Here is a 22,121-nt window from a genome sequence, read left to right as displayed (position 1 = left end):
ACATTGACTACTACTTACATTTTCTATACATACTTTATTCACCCAAATAAGAGTCAAAATTCTCATAAATACTGCATGATTAAATAAACTATTGTGTGTTCATTTTGTGAAATAGAAACCAAATACTTAAAAAATTAACAACCTGGCCCTGGCCTGCTTTTCACAGTGGTTAGAGCGTCAGCCTTTGGACTGAAGGGTCGCGGGTTCGAATATGGACAAGGGCATGTACCTCAGTTGCAGGCCCGATTCCTGGCCCAAATCAGGGCACGGGTCACACATGGGAGGCAACCAATCAATGTGTCGCTCTCACATCAATGTTTCTTTCTCTCTGTCCCACCCCCTCCATTCCACTCTCTCTCTAAAAAAAAGGGGGGGGGAGTATCCTCAAGGGAGGATTAACACAAAAATAGGAAGGAAAAAACACCCTGGCTCACTTTTAATCTCTCTCACTTGTGTAGAATTGAATTCCTTGGTTTATGAAACATGTCCTCATTGGTCTGCACTTAGCCCCTTTTGTATTTATTCCTTTAAAAATATCATAAAAGAATACCTATAATTCTTATCCAACAAAGAGAAAGCTACCAATACCTGTCAAGTGTAACTGAAAAAAGTAAAAAAAACTACCAATACATTATGTCTGCATGTGTACCTCTCTCACTGATTTAACAGCCTAGACTGCATCAATAGGGAAGTGTTTATAGAAACCAGAGTGTATAAATGAATGGTATAATGATATTAACATAAATGAAATAGAGTAGATATTTTTGTTTTAATGGCCCTCAAATTTGGAGAATTATGTAATCATACATTCTCTTCGTTAGTCCATGCCTAACTCTCTGATTTATGTACGCATCTATTTTTAATAAATCAATAAAAACACATGAATCCACCACTCAACCCAAGAAAAAGTAACAATTATATTTATAATAACAGGTTTAACCCCTAGAGTGCCCGGGAATGCGATCGCGCTCCTCCTGTCTTTCGCCAAAAGTGCCGGGAACGCTATCAAAGCTTCGAAATGGCGTCCATTTCTAAGTCTGCTTTTATTAGTGATGATGACATTGCTAAATATATCAATGTAGTAAAGGTTTCCTTAATATGTAACTTCATTTACTTGCGATTCATAATTTTTTTTCCTAAACTGCTGTAAAATCAGCAAAAATGCCTTGGCAATTTTAGCATAGTTCCTGGGATATTGGTTGGCACTCAAAGGGTTAAATTGCATATATGTATATTGTAGCTACTCATATCATATATAAAATTAACATAACTATTTATGTATATAATTATTTTATGTGCTCATTCCCTAACATAGAGAACATCCCAGTTACATTATGTTTGAATTTGGTGGCAGTTATGCCAAACGAAATGCATCGGCCTTGGTTCATGACACTCTCATCAGGATAGAGACAAGTCTCAATGCGTGGCCATCTTTAGTTTTATTTGTGCCCATGTATGTGTAATACAGACACACTCATCAACCAACCACCCAAAGTGCAGCAACACTTACCATCACGCACATTGGTTGGTCCATGGCTCATTTCTCACAGAGGTCACAGTTAAGATCTTCATCACTAGACTTGCTCTGGGGCCTCCATTCTGTGGATCGCAAGGCAGACAGATTAGGGTAAAACCACCCAAGTGTTTTCAAGGGTCAGGTGAGCGGCACAGGCATAATCACAATCTTTGGTTCATGACACAGTCTCACCACTGACTTGAGAATAGCTCTCATTGTACATATTTTTTCATCTGATAATTTTATTATTACAGTAAACATGCACAAATTCACCACCCTAATCAAAAACAAGAACGATGATTATAAGCTGTCTGTCTTTTTGGTTCTTCCCAAGGGACCAGCCTAGATCTTCTTCCCAACAGACTCAGATATGCAGAGTTGGAATAAAAACAATCTCTGACTCTACACATAATCTCATCTCGTTATTGTTTCTTACTTGTCTTTTTTATTGCTTGTACTTATTTTTTTAATACAATAAACAATGAATTCAACCCTGGCCCAGAACAAAAATATCACTTAGTATTTCCAAAAATGCTTTCTCACCAGAGGCACAAGCTTTGCTTTGTTTTATTATTTGAAATAGACCACAATTGTACCTACCTGAGTTAATCTTAATCCATAATTCATAATACATTGTCTTTGATGGCCCATTCTTGACCCTCTTTCATTGTGTCATTTATCTTTTATTGCTCATCTAATTCATTGTTAACTGCACAATAAATACACCTGAGGCCACCATTCAGGCCAACACCAGTGACCATTCTATACACCTGTTGGTATGCTTCCCCCAACAGTCCCAACAGCCTGGGCCTTGTTGGATTTAGGGGGCTGGGTGAACTACATTATTCATAATCCTTGTTTAAAACCCCATTCTCATCACTGGTCCGTGCCTGGCTCTCTCTAATTTACGCATACGTTCATTTCTACCGCTTCAGTGAGCACCCATGAAGCCCCGCGCACACCTGTCTACAGTGTCCCTCCCACAGCCAAGATTTCTCTGACGGAGAAAGCCCAGTGCACCCATCCTGTGGGACCCAAAGTCCAGGGAAAGGAAGAAAGTAGCCTAGACCTTCGTGTGTGTTAATGTCAGTCTAGCAGACCTGGATGAATCACCATCTTTTGTCCAGAACAAATTCTCACAATTGCTCTATTTGAGGCCTTTATTTTATGATTTCTTTATGTTTAATAATAAAATTAACAACCACAAACCACTCAAACCTTTCTTTAGCTCCCTTGGCTATAGGGAATTAATCACAATCTTTGGCCCATGGCCTTTTCTCATCATTCTTCTGGGCATGTCTCCCTCATTGTATCACTTGTTCAAACTGGTACCATAACCAGGCCTGACCCCCACCTCCATGCCTATTGTCCAGCACAACCCTTGCTGCCCTCTACCTCAGCTCATCACTCCCCCCTCTCCTATGTATCTTCCCCTGCTCCTTTTACATACATAAAACTTCATCAAGTATAAGTATTCTTTAAAAATAGTTTCCATGGGCCAGTGGTTTGCTGGAGGTGGTAAAAGGACTCGAACCCAGACCATTAGACTCCATCCCTGTGCTCACAGGCACAATGGTCAGAGCACAGGTGTGCACACCACACCCCCTGCCTCAAAACCCAGACTCAAACCCTGACCCGCTGGGTGACATCGGGCGAGCTAACCAGCCTGTGTGTGCCTGTTTCCCCATCTGTACGACAGTCACAGCTGTAGTCCCTCAGCTAGGCAAAGCCCCTCCCCATCCCATCTCTGAGCGCCTCCCCCACATCTTTGTCCCCCCTGCAGCAGTGCCTGAGCCTTGGTGCTAGACAGACAGACAGACCAGGTTCCACCCCAGCGGGCGCTCATGAGCTGTGTAACGGCAGAGACGTGACCTGGCCTCGCTGTCTTGTGCCCCGACTTGTGCGAATAGTAGGCCGAGGACGGTAACACCCCGTGGCTCCAACGTGGGCGCATCGCACTACGGACAGTGGCTGAAGCAGCTCCCACCCGGCCCAGGTCCTGCCCTGCCCGTGCCCATGCCGCCCATCTGCTGATCACACAGCCCCCGAACGGATTACAGAATTATCTAATTGCCCAGGCCCAGAGGGTTTTGGGAAGGACGGGCCTCGGGCAGGAAATTGTTAGGGTCTATATCTATTTTGGACACAGCATCAAAGCTTAAACAAGTACCCTGGAGAGTACAAGTCCAAGGAAAGGATTCATTTCACAAAATGGGGCCACTCCCAGGGGCGCCTATACTGTGAGATTCTTTTTTTTTTCTTTATTGCTTTATGGAGAGAGGAAGGGAAGCAGAGGAGAGAGAGAGAGAGAGAGAGAGAGAGAGAGAGAGAGAGAGAGAGAGAAACATCAATGTAAGAAACATCAATAACTTCCCAGACACCAAGGAGGCCTCCACTCTAACCCTTCCTGACAATACTCCGCCAGCTTCCTGAGACTTGAAAAATATAAGTAAATAAATAAATAAATAAATAAATAAATGCTGGCGCATATATATATATATATATATATAGTATGTGTATACAGCAGTGGTTCTCAACCTTCCTAATGCCGTGACCCTTTATGTTGTGGTGACCCCCAATCATGAAATTATTTTCGTTGCTACTTCCTAACTGTAATTTTGCTACTGTTATGAATCATAATGTAAATACCTGATATGCAGGATGTGTTTTCATTGTTACAGATTGAACATAATTAAAGCATAGTGATGAATCACAAAAGCAATACGTAATTATATATGTGTTTTCCGATGGTCTTAGGCGACCCCTGTGAAAGAGTCATTGGACCCCCAAAGGGGTCGCGACCCACAGGTTGAGAACCGCTGGTATACAGTGTGATATATTCATAACCACATCTATGGGGACGTTGATATGGAGTCATGGAGAGACCCCACACTGGGCGCTAGGATGTGGCTCTCCGCTCTGCCTTCGTCCCTCGGCGGGGACCCACCCCCTGGCTGAGCCTCCGGGGGCAGTAACCCATCAGTCTCCCCTCCCACCCAGGTGGTGTAAATGCAAAGCATGAAGTTTAAGTGCGACTTCCCTGTAAGCAGCCTGGGAGCGATAATGTGGTACCTCCTGGACCAAGCACGTTGTGCTCACAGCATGCTTTAGCATACATTATCCTGTTTGATCCTCGCCACAGCGGTCCTGTGGATTAGACATAATAATCATAATTAGCCGATATTTATTGGATGCACACTCTCCACCAGGCACCATGCTGCCTGCTTTGCAAACTTGACAGTCCTCTGCGGTGGGTCCAATTCAACAGCATCTTCCCCCCGCATCCCCCCACCCCCCAAAAAAATGGTGAGCATGCATTTAGGCGCCTAGGATATAGCAGCAAACAAAACAGACAAGAATAAGTAAGTATAGCAGGTAGGAGACGGTCATCAGACCAACAGCTGACTCCTGAAGGACAGAGTTCAACTGCAAGCCCGCTTATATGTAGAATTTTTTCAGTAAATACTGTAAAGGTTGTTTCTCTTTCTTATGATTTTTTAATTACTTTTTTCCAGCTTACTTTATTGTCAGAATACAATATAAAATACACATAACATACAAAATATGTGCTAATTGACTGTTTATCTCATCTGTAAGGCTCCTGGTCAACAGTAGGCTCTTCGTAGTTACGTTTTAGGGGAGTCTAAAGTTATACACATATTTTTTTGACTGTGTGAGGGGGTCAGCAGTCCTCACTCCTGTGTTGTCCAAGGGTCACCCATATGGAGAAAAAGTGGACAGCGAAGGCGGTGATAGAAACAATAAGGAGAGAGCTTCAGTAATTTAGATATCCTTGTCCCCATTTTACACATGAGAAAACTGAGCCTCAGAGAAGTTCAGTGACTTGCGTGTAGTCACACAGCTAGGAAGACGGCTGAACTACAAAGCAAACGTGGGAGCTCTGGCTCCAAAGCCTATCGAACCCTAAATCCAATGCCTGCCTCATCCTGGTAGCTCTTCCTCCCCGATGCTCCCATCAGCCTGCAAGGCGGGTGTGTGGCTGCATGGCTGGGGGAGTGCGAGGGCTGGTCTGACCACCCCCTCTCCAAAGGCAGCCGCACACACCGGCGTACCTGTTCACCTGTGAAATGTGGGCAATTGGGCAATAATTCCTATCAGGCAAAGGTATTAAATGCCGCCTCAGGGAGAGCAGGAATAGCAATTATAATGCCAATTACAATGAAGTATTTGAGGGCTCACCATATACGGACATTGTTTTAAGCACTTTAAATGTTTGAGTTACTTCATCTTCAATAAGGTACTGTTCGTATCACCATATTGCCACTGAGGAAACTGGGGCATAGAGGTGAACTACTTGGTCCAAACTCCCAAAACTAGTCCATGGGGGAGCTGGGATTGAACCCCGAGTGTCTGGGATGTGGGTCACAGGGCTCACACCTGCAGTCGATGCTCACAATGAACCTGCGGAATGGAAGCAGGGTTTCGGGGAGGCTGGCCGGTTTGCCCCTGCGCCCACTGTCTATTTCCCTCTTGCCTTGCCTCGAACCCCTTCGGGCTCTCGAGTCCTCTGTGCATCTGGTCCCCTCAGCATTCAGTCATAACGAGAGCTACCGGGACTTTAGTTGGACTTCATTAATTGTTCTGTAGGATGTCAGGGATAAGTTGGACCCTTGTGTGTGTGATTTTAACAAATAGGATGAGCTAGAGAAGTTGTTACTTGAGAAATAAATTTAGAGTACAGAAGATAAGAAGTCCAGCTCCCTGATGAGCCAGGAGGTTGAGTCTGACATGGGTGAACCCCCCAGGAGTACAGGTTTTCTCAGGCACAATCACAACACAAAAAAAAAAAAAAAAAGGAAAGAAAAGCAAGCGAGGGTTCAAATGCCGATTTCTATACTCGCTCCCTGTGTGGTTTGGGGCAAGTCACTTATCCTTGCCAACCCTCAGTTTCCTTTTATCTCATGCAGGAGGGTAATTGTCATCATGGAGGTTGGCTGTGATGATTTAGATGAGATGCAATTACGCCAAGTGGCTAGAAAAGGCCCGAGCATGCGGTGAGGGTCACGGAGTACTCATCCATCCAGGAGAGCCAATGGGAAGGGGAGGCTGCCTGCTGTCTCGGTGCACTGTGAAGGCGGCTGGGGCTCAGAGCTGACGCTGAGCAGCTCCAGCATCACAACTGGGACTGGGTCCCTGTGGACTGGCAGCCCACCTGTTGTCCCTGCGCCACCTGAGCCAGTCAGTGCACTCGGAGGCAAGACAGACGAAGGCAGGCGCTCCACGCAGAGGACCCCTATTCACGGAACAAGTAAGCCTTTCGCCTTGGTGAGAAACTGACTATTTCTAATCCATCCATCCATCCATCCATCCATCCATCCATCCGTCCATCCCAGCTTCCATCCCTCCTTCCTCCTCTCCATTATGCACAGAAATCAGACAAACCTGGGTGGGAATCCTGGGCTGCTTCCTAGCCGACCTTGGACAAGTCACTAACCTCTCAAAGTCCTCTCCTCTGTAAAGTAAAGGGCAGGGAGACAGCTGGGTGAGGATGGAGAGAGAGGACGGACAGATGGTGCCCGGCCTGAGCAAATGACCATTAAGCGTTCCTTCCCTCCGCGTATGCCAGCGGGCCGCGATGTGCGCCGGGACAAAGCCGGGATGTCCTGCGTGAGAGAAACACTTTTTAGAAATTATCTGCCCTGTTTCAGCAGTGTGCTTGCCCCCCGTGGTGCCCAGGGCTGGCCTGTAAACACTGCAGTTTGGGGTAGTGGTCCCGCCTGGACTTCCCACGGTGGGGTCCCGGGGTAGGGGGGTGGCGGGGACCTGGGATGCAGCAACTGCTGTCTGCTGGCGGGGAAGCTGGGCTGTGAGCCAGAGAAGCGAGAGGTCCCAGCTCGGGGACCTTGCTGGGATGTCTTACCCACTCAGGGGGCGGACTGCCTGGTGGACGGCAGCCAGCTGTTTGCCACCCCACCCAAGGCCCCTGTAGAGGTTTCCATGGGAGAAGGATTAGTTCTAGCTCCTCCTGCTTGCTGAGCGTCTGGTATGCATTAGACACAGGGCAGAGGGGTTTCACGTGCATTATCTCGATTGCGCTCAGTGACCCTGGGAGAGACCCAGAACTGGTCTTGTTTTCCATGAGAAAACTGAAACTCACTGAGGTTGGGTTACTCCCTGGAGCGAGGGGAGTACAGCTGGAGGCCCTTGAATCTCCAGCTGCACTTCACTTCTGCGAGCCCAGGGCCCCCGAGCGTGCAGGGCAGGCTGTAACCGACTGTAAAAGAAGTTTATGGGGGATATTGGAACGCGGAATCAATGCTGGGCGGACACTGAGGAAATGCTGTTAATTTCTGAACTGTGATGATGACATTGGTTATGTTTGTAAAGCAGAAGGGTTCTCCTTTTTAGAGATACATCCTGAAAAGTCCTCAGAGATAACGATGTGGACTTGGCTGCTAGAAAGTGGGTGAGGGGCGGGCGGGGGAAGGACGGCGGGAGGTCCGGGTGGACCGAGAGGCGATAGCGACCACAGCTGGGTGACAGCAGCGTGAAAGTGCGTCCTTCTGTGCTGTTTGACATGTCTCCTCATTAGAGGGTTTGAAAATCAACAAGTAAAAGTAAGTGGAGGACACGAGGTCATTAGAGAGGGGCCCAGGGTCTCAGCTGAACCCCGGGCGGAAAACAGGGAGCTGAGTCACAGAGTGCAGAGGGGACGAGAGGGGGTCCAGGCCTGGGGGAGCAGACTGTGAGAACTGGGAGCTGGGGCTACAGGGCCAAACGCCCACTAGCTTCCCCCCGGCCCTCCTTCCCACTGCAGACCCTCCTGTGGGCTTCCATCCACCTCCCCACGCGCCTCTCTCCATCCCAGGGCCTCCCGCAACCCCACCTCTCTACCTCTCTTAGACCACCCCCTCCCCCATGCTCTCTGAGACCTTCCAGCCACCCTCCCACAGGGCCTCCAGCCCTGCCCTGGCCCCTGTTCCTTTTCTTCGGCTCTAACAGGGCCTGACAGCACCTCTCTCCCCCAGGGCAGAGCTGGCTACCTGGTTCTTCCTTCCCCGCGTTCTGCACAGCCTGGCTGGGGAGAAGTCAGCTGCAGAGCTTTCCGGTGCTTTTTTTGTTTTTTGTGCTTTTTTTCTTTTTGCTTTTTGGGGAGGACAAACGTCGGTGCTTTTGCCCTAAAATGTGTGCCAAGGGGCCCTGGCTGTCCTCAGCCCCGCTCTTCCCCATCTCTCAGCACCCCCTCCCTCTCTCCTACCAGTGGTATCACTGCAAAATGACTCACCCCGGACCCCGGGTCCACTGCAGGCTCCCCAGGCCCCCGGGACCACCACACCCTCCACCTCTCCCTCTTTCTGGCCCTTTCGGCAGCTGCTAGACCCTCGGCACCCTCCGTTTCCTGGACTCCCCGCTCCAGCATCCCTCGCTTCCCACTTTGGAAAAGCGCCCCGGGACAGCTCCCCGGCCCTCTGGCAGCCTGCTGCATTGCAGCACAGCTCTGCGAGGGAGGGGCGCGCTGGCGCCACCCCAGGCAGGGCGGGCCACCCCTCCTGGGGCCCCCAGCCCAGGGAAGGTTGGCCCCAGCACACTTCTGACACAGTTGAAAGCGCCACCCCTAAAGTAAAACCGCCAGTCCCTACTGACGGCCTCCCCCTCCTCAATTTCCTGGCTGATAATGTAGCCCAGGCAGCCCCCTTGTGGCACTTGGGGGCGCCACAGACTCTCGGCTGGAGTCTGGAGAGTTCAGAACGTCTGCTTCCACTGCACCGTGAGTTGGCACAAATCTTAACCGGCCCAAGCCTGCCTGATGCAGCAGCCTACCCCCCCCCCCCACCTCCCTGCGCAGCCCCCTCCCGCCCGCCCCGCCCGCTCGCCGCACTGAAACTGTTGAATATTGCTCTGGCAAGCAGACAGGTGTCTGGAGACCGTAGCAGAGGTAGGGGGCTGGAGAGAGGGCGTGAGAGCAGGGGCTTCCTTGCCATGACGTAGTTTCCATCTCTCTTGCACAGGTAGGGAAACTGAGGTTCCCGAGGCTCAGAGTGGCTGTCTGCGTCAGAGAAGGGGCTGGGGGACCTCCCCCCAGGAGTGGGTTTAGTCGTGGGCACTTTCCTGTGGTGAGTGGCTGCCTGCGTCAGCCATCCAGCCCTCATCCCCTCCAAAGCCAGCCCTCCCCAGGAAGCAGCTCTGTCCTCACTCACTGTCCACACAAACAAGGCCCAGCCCTCCCCATCTCCATCTGCAATCTGCTTGGAGGTGGGAGGGAGGGCCCTCCCCCCCACGTCAGGGTAATAACGCCATCCTTATAAGCCTCTGCCCATAGGTGCTACCACCTAATTTTGAATCTGCCCTTCAAACGGATTGGGCCACAGAGGAGCTGGGGATCTCAAGCACCGCTGGGAGGTGCTTATAACTAATCAATCCATCCCTGCCCACCCACGTCCCCCCAGCACTCAGCACAGCCTCGCTGAGCTGTTCAGCTGCAGGGTGTGGTGGGAGCCTCGGACAGACTAGGGTTCTATCCTGGCTTGGCCTCACACCAGCTGAGAGACGGTGAGTAGGGGACTTCGCTTTTCCCTGCCTCGGTTTCCTCGTCAATCTAATGGGGATTCTGAGGCCGGTGCTCAGAGTTTCTGCCGGGGAGAGTCCTGCGCAGAGAGCCCAGCTCAGAGCTTGGCCCCTACATCGGGCTCCATAAATCTCAACTGCCATCATCCCCTTGATCACTTGATTTACAGTGACTCACTCCCTGTTCTCTATCCCCACCAGACTGAGCTTCGAGGACAGGAAGCAACCAGCATCCAGCTCCGTGTCCAGCTTCCCAGTCTGTCCTACTCGGGTCTGGGCCCGGGGAAGGTAGGTGCACTACGGCGGCTTGGGGGGAAAGGGCATGGATGGGGGACTGGTTCCCACAGTCTGTGGATGCCTGGACACTCAGGCTTCTCTTCCTCAGACACCCCGGCTACCCTGGCCTTTCTAGGAAGCCAGGAAGCCGCAAGGGAAGATGTGTCTTATGCCTCAGCCCCCCGAGCCCCTCAGGCTGCACATACAATGCAAATTCTTGCTTTATTCAATACAGATGTGGGCTTACATGTCATTTTTACCATATACTGCATCTACTGTGAGCTCAGAGGCCTAGGGCCTCCTCTAGCTGCGTCTAACTGGCTTGGTGTGCGCGGTTAAGCCGGCAGAGGGGTCCCTCTGCCATGGAGAGGGTCCCCTCTGCATGTGGTGCAAGTCTGGAGAAGGCCAGACCTGTTTCTCTCTGGTGACGCTCCTTCCATGTGTGCCTCCCTCCCTGGGTCCCCGTGTCTACTGCACTGGCCGTCATGAAGTTTCTGATGTGAGCTAGGCTACTCTTATCTCCTTTAGTCTCACTTCAAGCCAGTGGGAGCCCCTCTCATATCCTTTTCAGAGGAAAAATGGAGGCTCAAAACGGCGAAGGGAATTGCTGTGGTCACAGATGGGGATTGGGAGTCAAGCCCGGTCTGCCTGAATCGGGCGGGAGGCCCCCAGCCCCGCAGCAGCTGCCTGCGGGTCCCGCCGCGCTCGCCTTGCTGAGGCTGCGGCGGCTGGCGGACCAGGGCCGCCCGCCTGGCGGCTCTTGCGGAAAAGACAGGGTTTGCATAGAGAGCTTTCTCCCTGGCAACTAGCAAAGGGGCCATAAAAAGCTGAGAGGGCTCTGAAGCCGCTCAACAGGGAGATCCAGCGCAGCTGGACACGGGAGGGGAGACCCGCGCCCTCCCCTGGGCTCCCTGCAGAACAGCAGGGCAAAGGGCCCGGTCCTGGCTCCCAAACTGCAGGGGCAGAGGCGCGGGGACAGGCGGGACAGGTGTAGACGGCTGTCATTGGGACCGGGACGGGGACCCCAGAGCTGACCCTTGATGGGGGGCTTGCTCCACCGCACGGGAAGGAGCGGACCCAGAGGGAGCTGGCTGCCGGCGGAGAGCGGAGGGCAGAGGGGGTGAGGGGGGCTGCGCGAGCCACGGAGGCAGATGCAGAAAGCAGGGGAGGGCTCGGCAAAGCCGCGCCGTGTGCGAGCCCTGAGCGGGCTGCTCCGGGAGAGAGGGAGCTCCCTGTTACTGGAGGCATCGAGCAGAGAGAGGCAGGCCGGTACTTGGCCGGAAGGCTGCAGCGCGGCTCCCTGCCCGGGCTGGCAGCCCGCACGTCTAGGCCTTAGAGCAGCTCCTACAGAGCTAAGTCCCGAGCGAGCGAGCGAGAGGGGCTGGCTGCAGAGGAGGCAGGCTGGGGTCAGAGCAAGGATGCACACTGTCCCCCGTACCGTGCCCTGAGCTGCATGGCAAAGGCACCGCTGGCTGGTGGAGCGCTTCTGTCACAATGAGGCAGTGAGGGAGAGGAGCAGAGAAAGGGGGTGAGTGCTCGGGGCCAGTGGGGGGCGGTGAGGGGCTGTTCTGCAGCCAATTCCCCATCTCAAGGGCCAGGCCACCTGGAGAGGCCCAGTGCCCACCCTGGCTCCCAGGCTCACAAAGGCTGGCCTGCGTCCTCTCAGGGGCAACAGGCGGGTGTAGAGGGTGGGGGGCAGCCTTCCAGAGGGGCGAGTAGGAGGAGGGGGGATCTGCTGAGTTGAGGGGCTGGCCGGTCATGGGAAAAGCAGGGCCCTTTCCTAAAGGCTGGGCCGCAGCCACCAATTCGGCCGCTGCTGGACCGTGACTTGGATGCTCTGGGGACTCCTGAAAGCCCCTCATCCGGGGCTGGGGCCGAGGAGCCTGCATGTTGATGAATGAGGCCAACTCTGCCGTCTGGGGCTGGCTCTCCATGCCCATTCATGGGGACTCTGTTCCCAGGAACTCCGGGTGGATGGGGCCTTTATCAGGGGACCCCCGCTAGACGAGGCTCTGTTCTGCAGTTTCTAAAGGAGTTTTCTTGTCTTTGTTCCTACTGCAAGCACTCAGCGTGTGTGTGGGGGGGGAGGCGGGGGGGGGGGTGTAAAACAGGCTGGCTAAGGACGCTGCCTCGGTTCCTTGTCCCTGAAATGACCAAGCTGCCCTAGTTCACCCTTGGGGTCACAGATGCACCTCAAGGGGTAGAAAGATTTGAGGAGGTTGGAGGCACCAGGGACGCAGGGACAGAGAGCCCCTTGTCACTGCCGCCTGAATTGTCCCGCTCCTGACAGCCCAGGCTGCCAGGGCACTGTCTGTCTGTCAGCCGCAGGGTCCCAACTGCTGCTCAGACCCACCGTGGGGAGGCAGCATCGTGTCGCAGGTGGAGAGCGCAGGCTGGCTCCCCGCAGACAGACAGACAGACAGACAGACGGCGGGCCACCCGCCTAGGTGCTGCTGGCGAGACCATTTGTCTCTCAGAGCCCCGTTGGGTTGTTTTGCGTCGTTGCTGTTGTTTAAATCTATGAAGTGACTGGTGTTGTGAACATGTTTGGCAAAGTGGGATTTACACGTGTGTTGCAGCCTCTGCGGCATTTCATGGCCGCTTCGGAAGAAGTCACGCACAGAAGAAACCGTGCAAAGGAAGGTTTCTGGGGGGGGGGGGGAGCCGGTGGCTCAGAAAAGGGCTCAGAATATGCTTGGTGCGGATGTGCAAAGTCACCCACCCACGTCCCTCACCAGCCAGAGGCCTGGGGTCCTAAAACCCTCAACCCTATGATGGGCAGGCTGGCTGGGGAGGGGCTCCAGCTGAGGAGGGGGCTGTCCCAGGCCCAGGTCGCAATAGCTCCCTATACTGCAGGCACAGAGCCCCCCTCCCTCACCACGGCATCAGAAGCCAGGGCGTGAGGCTGGGGCTGCAGAGACAGGGGCAGCTGCATTTGCCGCAAAGAAACAGGCGGGGCGGTGGAGGGGGGGTGGGAGGGTGGACATGTCTGACTGAGCCTCGCTTAGAGTAAACAAACCCAAAATTCAGAGAGAGGAGTCTTTGTGCTCGATGGCCGAGGAAGTTCACTTCTGTGAAAAAGGCAGCATACAAGTCATGCTCCCACCAAGGCAGGCTGCGCCCAGGCACAAAAACCTCCTTCAGGCTGGGCCCGGCCCAGGAGCGTTTTCTGTGAAATTTAGGAGAAGGCAGGCTGAGCCAGAAGTTCTTCCAGGAATTATGAACCTCTGGAGACTGTAACCACTGTTCCTTCCGAGCCGCCCCTGCCAAAGTCTATAAAATACGAGCCTGAAAAATCTGCCTGAAGAGCAGTCTGACATTTTATACAGATTTATAAAAAAATAAAAGGAACTATCACCAAACTTTTCAGGAGAGAACCCAGTTTGAGCCAGCAGGGTGCAGGGGAAAGGCCTGTCTCCCCGGGGTAGGGGGTAGGGGGTCTGCCCTGGGGCTGTGGGCTCTCCTCCCCGCTCACATTGTCTCTGGGCCTTTTTGTCTCCTCTGAGGGGCTCTGAAAGGGGCTGCCCGTCTCGGGAGGGGGGTGCAGCGTTTCAGGAGGGGGTAGATGGACAGGGCAGCTGATTTTTGCTGGGGATGGCATGCTGGCTACCGGGACGGGTCAATCATTGGTGTTGTTTGCTCTTGGAGCCCGTGGGAGATTTTGATTAATGTTTTAAATATCAGGAAACTGAGGCACAGAACATCTCAATTTTTAAAAAAGACATGCAGCTCTACATCTGTTCAGTAGCTGGGTTTGAGTTCAAGATGGCCTGCTTCTCAGGTGTTTTCTACTCTCCTGACCCCAGGGAAACAAACGGGACCAAAACCTTGATCATGCTGGTGCCTTTTGTTCCCCCCAAGGGCGGGTAAATCCTCTACCCCAAGGGTGACGTACACTTGGCATCCTAGCCCTCCACGCCAAAGCCTGTGTTCTTTCTAGAACATTCCACTGTCACTAAGGTACAAGCACCCCTCTCACCCGTGTCCTCTCCCCAGAGCTGCCACCAACACCCCAGCTGGTGGCCCTGTTGTCACATGCTAGGATGTTTCTCATGTCCCGGGACCAGTCCCATTTCCCTCGGGGGAGGAGCAGGCCACAGAAGACGTAATCAGCCATTTCCAGGCTGTAATTATGCCTCGAAAACCTGCCACTAGCGCTCACAACATGAGCTGCTACAACCCTCGAGCTGTGGACCCCGGGTTCTGGGGCACTGCACACCTGTGGGTGCCAGGCAGGACCGGGCAGTGTGGGGCAGTAGGGGTGCCAAGCTGGGCAACCCCCAGGCGTGTGTGTGCAGTTCGACGGTATTCTGAGCACTCACCGTGCCGCAGAGCACACAGCTCCGACCTCCGACACTGCCCATCGGCCGGGAACAATATGAGGCGGTTTTCAGTGACGGGACGTCAGATCCAGGCAAGGCAGGGCCCGGCGGCTCTGGCCAGGGACAAAGGAGAGGGGCTGATTAACATGTAGCCAGTTTCCTGAATCCTAGAAAAATGCAAAACACTGTCTGGGACTAGGAAGACCCATCAATGAGGCATTACAATTCTGGGGACTACGCTTTGCTGGACTTTTGAATACATTTGGTCTTGAAGACCGAGGAGAAAGGCACAGAGAGGGGCAGGTAGTTTGTGGGGTGCAGCAAGCCCAGGGGCAACCGGGCGAGAGAGAGAGGGCACGAGGCTGGGGAGCTTCCAGCCAGACCCTAAAGGGTCGTGCGTGCCAGGCTCAGGCTCTTGGACCACGTCCCAGAAGCTCCGGGAAGTCAGATGGAGGATTTAAAGCAAAAACAGTGATAAGGTCAAAATGGCATTTGAGAAAGACCACTCGGTGAAAATAAACTTTGCAAACTGTTTAGCCCAGCGATCCCACCTCTGAGAACTAGCGGGGAAGGAACCGTGTTTACAGATTTCGCCGCAGCAGTGCTCCCTGCCGGGTCATTCACAACAAAACAAAACAGCACAAAACGGGACCCACGGAGATGCTTCTGCACGGGCTGCAGTTGAGCAGAATCACATTAATTAAAACCTTGGTTCGTGATCTGCCCTCATTTATCTATGCCAGGAACACTTGCATTTTATGTATTCGTGTTTGTTTATTTTCTCATCTAATATAACAAGCACCCAAGAACCTGTCGGCCACCCCAACGACGGGGACTTGGACCAAAGCTATTGTGCATGTGCACGTGTGCACGCGCGTGCACACCTACATACACACACACACACACACACACACCAATGCAAACACGGCTGGGATTTTCGACAGGAGAGGAGAGTCTGATCAGCCGTGGTGCGTGCATACCCCAGAATATTAAACAGCTCTTAAAAGGCATGAAAGAGCCAGCCCCATTGTCCCCTAATGGACCCTGGTGTTTTGTGCAGGCCTGGATTCATCATGATCTTTTGTTCATAAACACTTTCTCATCACTGGTCGGGGCATGTCCCTGTTTTATGCTAATGTATGCATTCATATATTCATCTGTAATAATGCCATAAACGCTTGGGAGCCCACTCCCCAAATCCAGACATTAGCAATTACTCACACCTGCCTCCACTCCCCGTCCCCACGGGGTGAGGACTGAGAGCTTTCGTGGCAGCGGGGAGGCGGTTAAATAAACTCCGGTGTGCACGGCTCCGGGGAGCCACCGTGTTGTTATAAGGAATGGCGTCGATCTTTATCATCTCCAAGCAGATTCCTGGGTGAAGAAAAACGAGCTGCGCAGAAAGGAAACGTACGGGATGATATAGTTAATGCAAAAAAAATAAAGAAAATCATGCACTTCAGAGTTCAATTTCTATCCATATGCAAATGCACAGAAAAATATCTGCAACCATAACCCTGAAACCCGTAACAGCAGCAGTGAATGGGTGGGGGTGGGGGGAGCTAGGGTGGAGGGAAGGCTTGGAGCTGGCTTTTGCTTTTATCGGGAACGTTCATTCTCAGTAACGAGTGTATTAATTATCAATGCATTTCTCCCATAATTAAAATAACCAACATTTTTGTGAGTGGGTTATTTTAAAATACAAAAGGGAGGACATTTTGGCTGATGGAGCAGAAGTGGTCATGTATCCCCAAAACAAGTTCTGCAGGCACAGGGGTTCATTTTATCCCGAAGGTCATCCCTTTTTTAGTGTCCTGTGCTCTGAAGCTGGAGCCGGGGGCCTTTGAGTGGCGTGTCAGTGACCGGAGGCCAGCAGGTGTGCCCCTGCCGCAGGCTGCGCTTTCACCCCCGCCGGCCCCCAGGCCCCCGGAGCTGCCCAGCGGGTGTCTGCAATGCACCCATCGGGGAGTACGTTTTTAAGAGGCCCTGAAAGCTAATGCCCTGGCCCGTGTCCTCGGGATTAGCTAACTGGAACATGAATGTGACATGAGATCGGCCGGGGAGAAGGGGACATGGGCCTCTGGGGAGCAGCAACCACGCAGCTCACAAGCGTCAATAGCCGAGTGGCTTGCTGGCAAAGAGCCGGCCTTGCTGGGTCCCCCGACAGCTCAGTCCCCATGCAGAACCCACAGCTGCCATGTTTTCTCCCCGTTCTGACCCAGAGGGGACGTGGCTGAAGGACACAGGTATTTCTAACGGCTCAGTTTCATGAGAATGGGCGCAACCTTGCAGGTCTCTGCCCGCTTCACGTCCGCCGTAGGACATGGCACCCCTTCTCAGCTGTCTCAAGCATGGGGCTGCATGCGCCACGACGCGCCCACTGTCATCTACAGATAAAGACACGGACTGAGGCCCCGAGACCCCAAGGACACAACACTAAGCCAGCTTTGAACCCAAATGAGTCTGAACCCTCCTGCATCTGCACATAGCAATTTCTGGGTTCATCGGGTAGAGTCCCTCCTCCTATACAGATGGGGACCTTCTAGAATGTTCCTCCTCTGTCCGGCTCTGCTGCTTATTACGTAGCGTGTTTTTTTTCTGGGAGAGGCCCGGCCAGTGTCTGAAATTGTTTTTCAGATGCAAAATATATTTATAATAAATAAAAATAAAATGCCATACCCAGATTGAAGCTACCTGGGCCACCTGCAGACCGGGGCACTTCGCTGTGAAGACAGCCACCTCCTCCTACGGAAATCTAGGCACTGTCAATCAAGTTACTAGGTGATGCTAGAGAAGTCCCTGGGGACCGAGGCGGACCCTCCCTGTTCCCCTTGTTCCCCTGGCTTCTACACAAATGAGAAGGGCTTTGAAAGGGACAGTTAGGGGACAGGGAATAAACCACCAAAGTAAGAATCATTTTTCCGTGTTGAGTACCGACTGCGTGCCAAGCATTTCTTGTTATTTCATTTAAGGCAGCAAGGCAACACTTGAAGCAGGAGGAGGGGGACCTATAGTCACTGGTTCAAGGTCACTCACTCCTCCCAGGGGGTCATGCCCTCTCTCACCCTGTGCAGGTCCCGTAAGCCCCAAGCACAGCTGTCAGCACCTTTTCACATCAAAGTGAGAGATTTTAACACCTCCCTTGATTATCTATGACAGGCAGAGGAATTGCATGGTTCTGGATTTTTTACTATATTGTTTTTAAGACTGTAGAATCCTCAAGGCCCTTACCTCCCCAGGAAGACTGTTAGTGTCACAAGCATACATACTCGTTCTGCTGGGAGGTCAGCGCAGGAGGTCCTCACACCGCCCTGGGCAGGTGTGCCGCACCCTGGCCTCAGGAACCCACCGACTCGCTGCCCTCCAGGGGGCAGCGAGCCTCGGCTGTAGAACCAAAGGCTCAAGTTAGTTCCATTCTGAAGGGTTCACATATTTACAAATTGTTCAAATATTTAAATCAGAAAAAAAATAAATCCTTTTCAGACCTTTGATTCCATCCTGGGCCAGGCATCTGCTCCCTTCCTAGGAGAAAGCCACCGCCTCACCTCTGGCCACCTGGGAGGGAAGAGAAATTACTCATGGGTCCAACCAGGATGCAGCCCACCTGTCCCAGCCACCACCGCAGCCTCCTCCTCCCCTTCTCCTCCTCCTCCTCCTCCACCAGACCCATTGCTACCAGCAGCCCTACTGTGTGCTGATGGACTGTGGGCAAAACACTATGAGGGTTCCCCAGGGTGTAAGTGGGGGTTCTCAGGTGAGGGCCGGGCCACCAGCCTGGAAAGATGCTACTTACAACCACCTTGGAGTCAAAACTCAGGGAGCTTAGAGTTGCACTCAGAGTTGCACACAGGCTGGACCCAACTCACATCAACTCTGAAGGGCATTTGCTGGAGAGAAAAATGGGGGCCCAGCAAGGACAAGGGGCTGGACATTGAGTGCCAGTGTGGCTCTCAGTGATGTGGACGTGCCAGTTAGAGACATGGGTGGCTTGAGGTGCGTCCTGGGCTTCAGATTCCCCTCTGGAAAGTGGGGGTAACAAAAGTAACACCTTCACGGGTTGTTATACAAAGTAAGAGAATTAAAATAGTGCCCTGGCCTGGCTGGTGTGGCTCAGTGATTGAGCATCAAGCCATGAACCAAGAGGTCACAGGCCCAGGTTACCGACTCAATCCCCAGTAGGGGGCGTGCAGGAGGCAGCCAAACAGATAGATCTTTCTATTTATCCCTCTCTCTTCCTCTTTCTCCAAAATCAATAAAAACATATTTGGTGGGTGGGTGGGGGGCGCGGAAACGATGCCTGCCACGTAGTAAGCACTCAAGCAATCCCATGGAAAGACCCAAATGCACCATGTGGGAAAACGGGGTTAATGATACAGTCACGTGAGAAAAGCTCCGCATACAAATTTTAAATTGTCCTGTGGAAAATGCATGCTTGTCACACAGCCCGGACTTCCATATTAAAGACATTCATTTATCCCATAACTTTTTAGAAAGAAGCGCAGTTCCTGTCAACCAGACGGGAGCCCATCCGCTGACTACAGTGACTACTTGCATCAGAGGTAAGACTTGGGCCGGAGGTCCCATGCTGACCTCCCCCCAGGGGCCTGGGGGTGGAGGGGATGCGCACTTAAAGGGGTGGGCCGGCCATTAGGAAGAAAGGTTAAAGGGTTCGTTTGGTTCTCAATGTCTCTGTTCAAATACTTGGGCGGCTATAACTAGCAGGTCCTGGGCCAGCTGTCCTGTCCCTCCACCGACAACCAAATTAGCCAAAATGAATTGGGAATGACCCCATGAGCTTTTTGGTAAGACGGAGGCGACACTGAGACCCCCCACTCCTCTGGGCTGGTCTCCCAATCGACTACGAGGCTGATCATGGTGACCATGGAATGAAATATTCCTCTCTGGCCCCAAATGGTCACTGCCAACCCCTTGAGGGGTGTCTGCTCCTGCCCCTCCCTCCACCAGGGGAGAGAGGAAAGCCGGGGTTTGAATGCTGCCCCCGCCTCTTCCTTTGTGAATTGGGCCTGCTGAACCCCTACATTTAATGCTGGGAAACAGGGAATAAACCACCTTATAAGGAAAGCAGTCACTAACGGACCGAGTGGTGAGGGTCCTGTTTGACACCCAGCAGCTGCTCAGGAAACATTAGTTTTAACTAAAAAATCGAATTACCTCTGTCTGGACATCACGTGCCTCCTGCATCTGCACAGACCGCCCCTCCCCAGCCTCATCACCAGCCACTTAGCGCCGGGGGGGGGGGGGGGGTGTTCAATAGTTGTTTCGCCCTGGACTCGGTTCGCTCCTTGTCAAGGCAGGCCAGTGAAATAATTAACGCCGGCACCATGTGTGAAAATGCTCTCTGATTCTCGTCCGCTGCAATTACAGCAGATGTTCGCAACGTAGTGACACGGGAGCCCTAATGATGAAACAGGCCCTTACTGTTCCCATCTCCCCTGGGAGAGAGGTGCTCCTCCGTTTGTAAATGGGCACCCCGAGCCTGGCCTCTGCTCCTACTCAGGCGGGCCCTCCTCCCCGGGCAACCGGCTCCTCGCCGGCAGCTCCTGGCCACCAGAGACACCACCAGACTCCACTGAGACCCCTCCCGCGAGAAGACACCACCAGCTGGTGCTCTCCACAGTGGCTTCCATGTGGGGGCCTCTAGAGAAATGAAATAGAAGGGACCCCTATTTCTAAGAATTGAGGCGGGGTGGGCGCCATCCCCGAGTTCCACCTGCTCTGCCAAACCCCTCCCTTCACCAAAGCTCCCCAGGGTCACCCTTCAAACACCTTCTCAGGATCCCAAAGTGACAGGAACAAAATGAGAAGACCACTACCCAACCCCCCTAGCAGATCTGGGGAAACTGAGGGTCCAGGAGGAGCGGGTCACCCTGAAAGTAGGCGTGGGTCCCAGCTGGCAGCTGGCTGGCTCCTTCCGCTACCCACTTGCCTTGAAAGGCAAGAGCAGCATTGGAAGCAGCTCATTGGCCCGTCTGATTTGGGCAGCTCAGAAGGACTCTCTCTGTGACCCCTCTCCCAGCCCCTCCCTCGGGCGACACTCTCCCCCTCCCAGGGTTATTCTGGGCAGAGTGATCCAGCTACCCCCTGGAACTGCCAATCAAGGAGCGGGGGAGGGGGACAGGGACTTGGCTGCAGGAACATGGCAGGGTCCAGGGCACTGCCCTTCACCTTGAGGGGTGGTGAGGGGCTTCAGGGACCCTCTCCAAGAGGCCCACCAACCCAGCCCGGTTTGGGGTTGGAAGAGTGGCCCTGGGGACAACCCCAGCTCTGCCAGAACTCACTGCATGTCTTGAGTCACAGTGATGCCCTTCTAGAGACTCAGTTTCCCCAGTGAAGCCCCTGGCCCAGTGGGGCCTGACATTCACAAACCCAGGGGAAGGGAGGGGAGACTGGCAGCTCTGGGTCAAGGTGAGGAGGCTTTCTCATCTGTAAGGCCCAGTGGTCTCTAGGCCACAAGCCAGGCAATTGAATGGATAAGGCAGGGGCCTGGAAGAGAGGCACCCCAATGCGAGTTGTGCTAGCCCAGCAGCCCTCGGGAGGACCCACAGTCCACTGGGACCCTCCTCAAGGGCCCCCAAGGAGCCACCGCTCTCTGTGCCCACTCCCAACTAGGAAGCTGAATGAGAAGTGACTACAGCCCTGGTCCTTCAAAGCCAGATGGCTCTGTGTATGTCCTAGAGGCTGCCAGGGTCTTTGCCTGATGCTGGCCCGGACACCCATCCTGGTAGCCCAGAGAGCCAGGGTCCCCTGTGAAGGCTGGGGTCTAAGAGGCCAGAAAAGGGGAGCACGGAGCACAGAGTCCCGATCCCCCTCTTCTCCCTCTGCCCTCATGTACACCATCTCCACCTTCCTCCTCAGCAACTGGGCCTCCCGCCCTCCTGTGTCCTCACCTCTCCCCTAATTCCTCCGCCCCCCGCTCTTACCCCAGGCTCAACTCTGCCCCTAAATATCCTCTCATCTCCTCTTCCAAGCTCTATTTTTAAAATCAGATTTCCTTTACTGTACAAGTGAGCTGACAGGCAGAGGTATTTGCTGAGGGATTGGCCCCCCCGCGCCGCCCCCCCCCCCACACCCAACCCTTCATAGACACACGTTGGCAGCCCCGACCCAATGGGCCACTTGCTCGGAGGCAAGCAGGGAGCTGTCCTGAACAAGAAGGCTCTGGGCACGGCAGGTGGTGAGGCTGGGGTGTCTGTCTGTGGGTGCCGGGGGTAGGGGGTCTGACTCAAAGACCCCGAACCAGGTGCACTCAATCCTGACTTGGGAGGGGGGTATGAAATGAGAATTTCCAAATCAGTAGATTTTTTTTTTAAATCATCCTGTGGCTTGAGACCCCAACATAGATGAAACTACATTCGTAAGTCTGAGAGGCCAGAGAAGAGGCAGGGGCAGCTGTGGGCATGGAGGGATAGGTGAGAGGGCGGGGGAACCTCCACCTTCAGAAATGATGGTCCCAAGGCCCC

The sequence above is a fragment of the Myotis nattereri genome, assembly GCF_964212035.1.
Source record: "Myotis nattereri genome assembly, chromosome: 1".
NCBI lineage: Eukaryota > Metazoa > Chordata > Mammalia > Chiroptera > Vespertilionidae > Myotis > Myotis nattereri.
The sequence above is the reverse complement of the archived record's forward strand: the minus strand, read 5'-3'. Positions refer to the sequence as shown.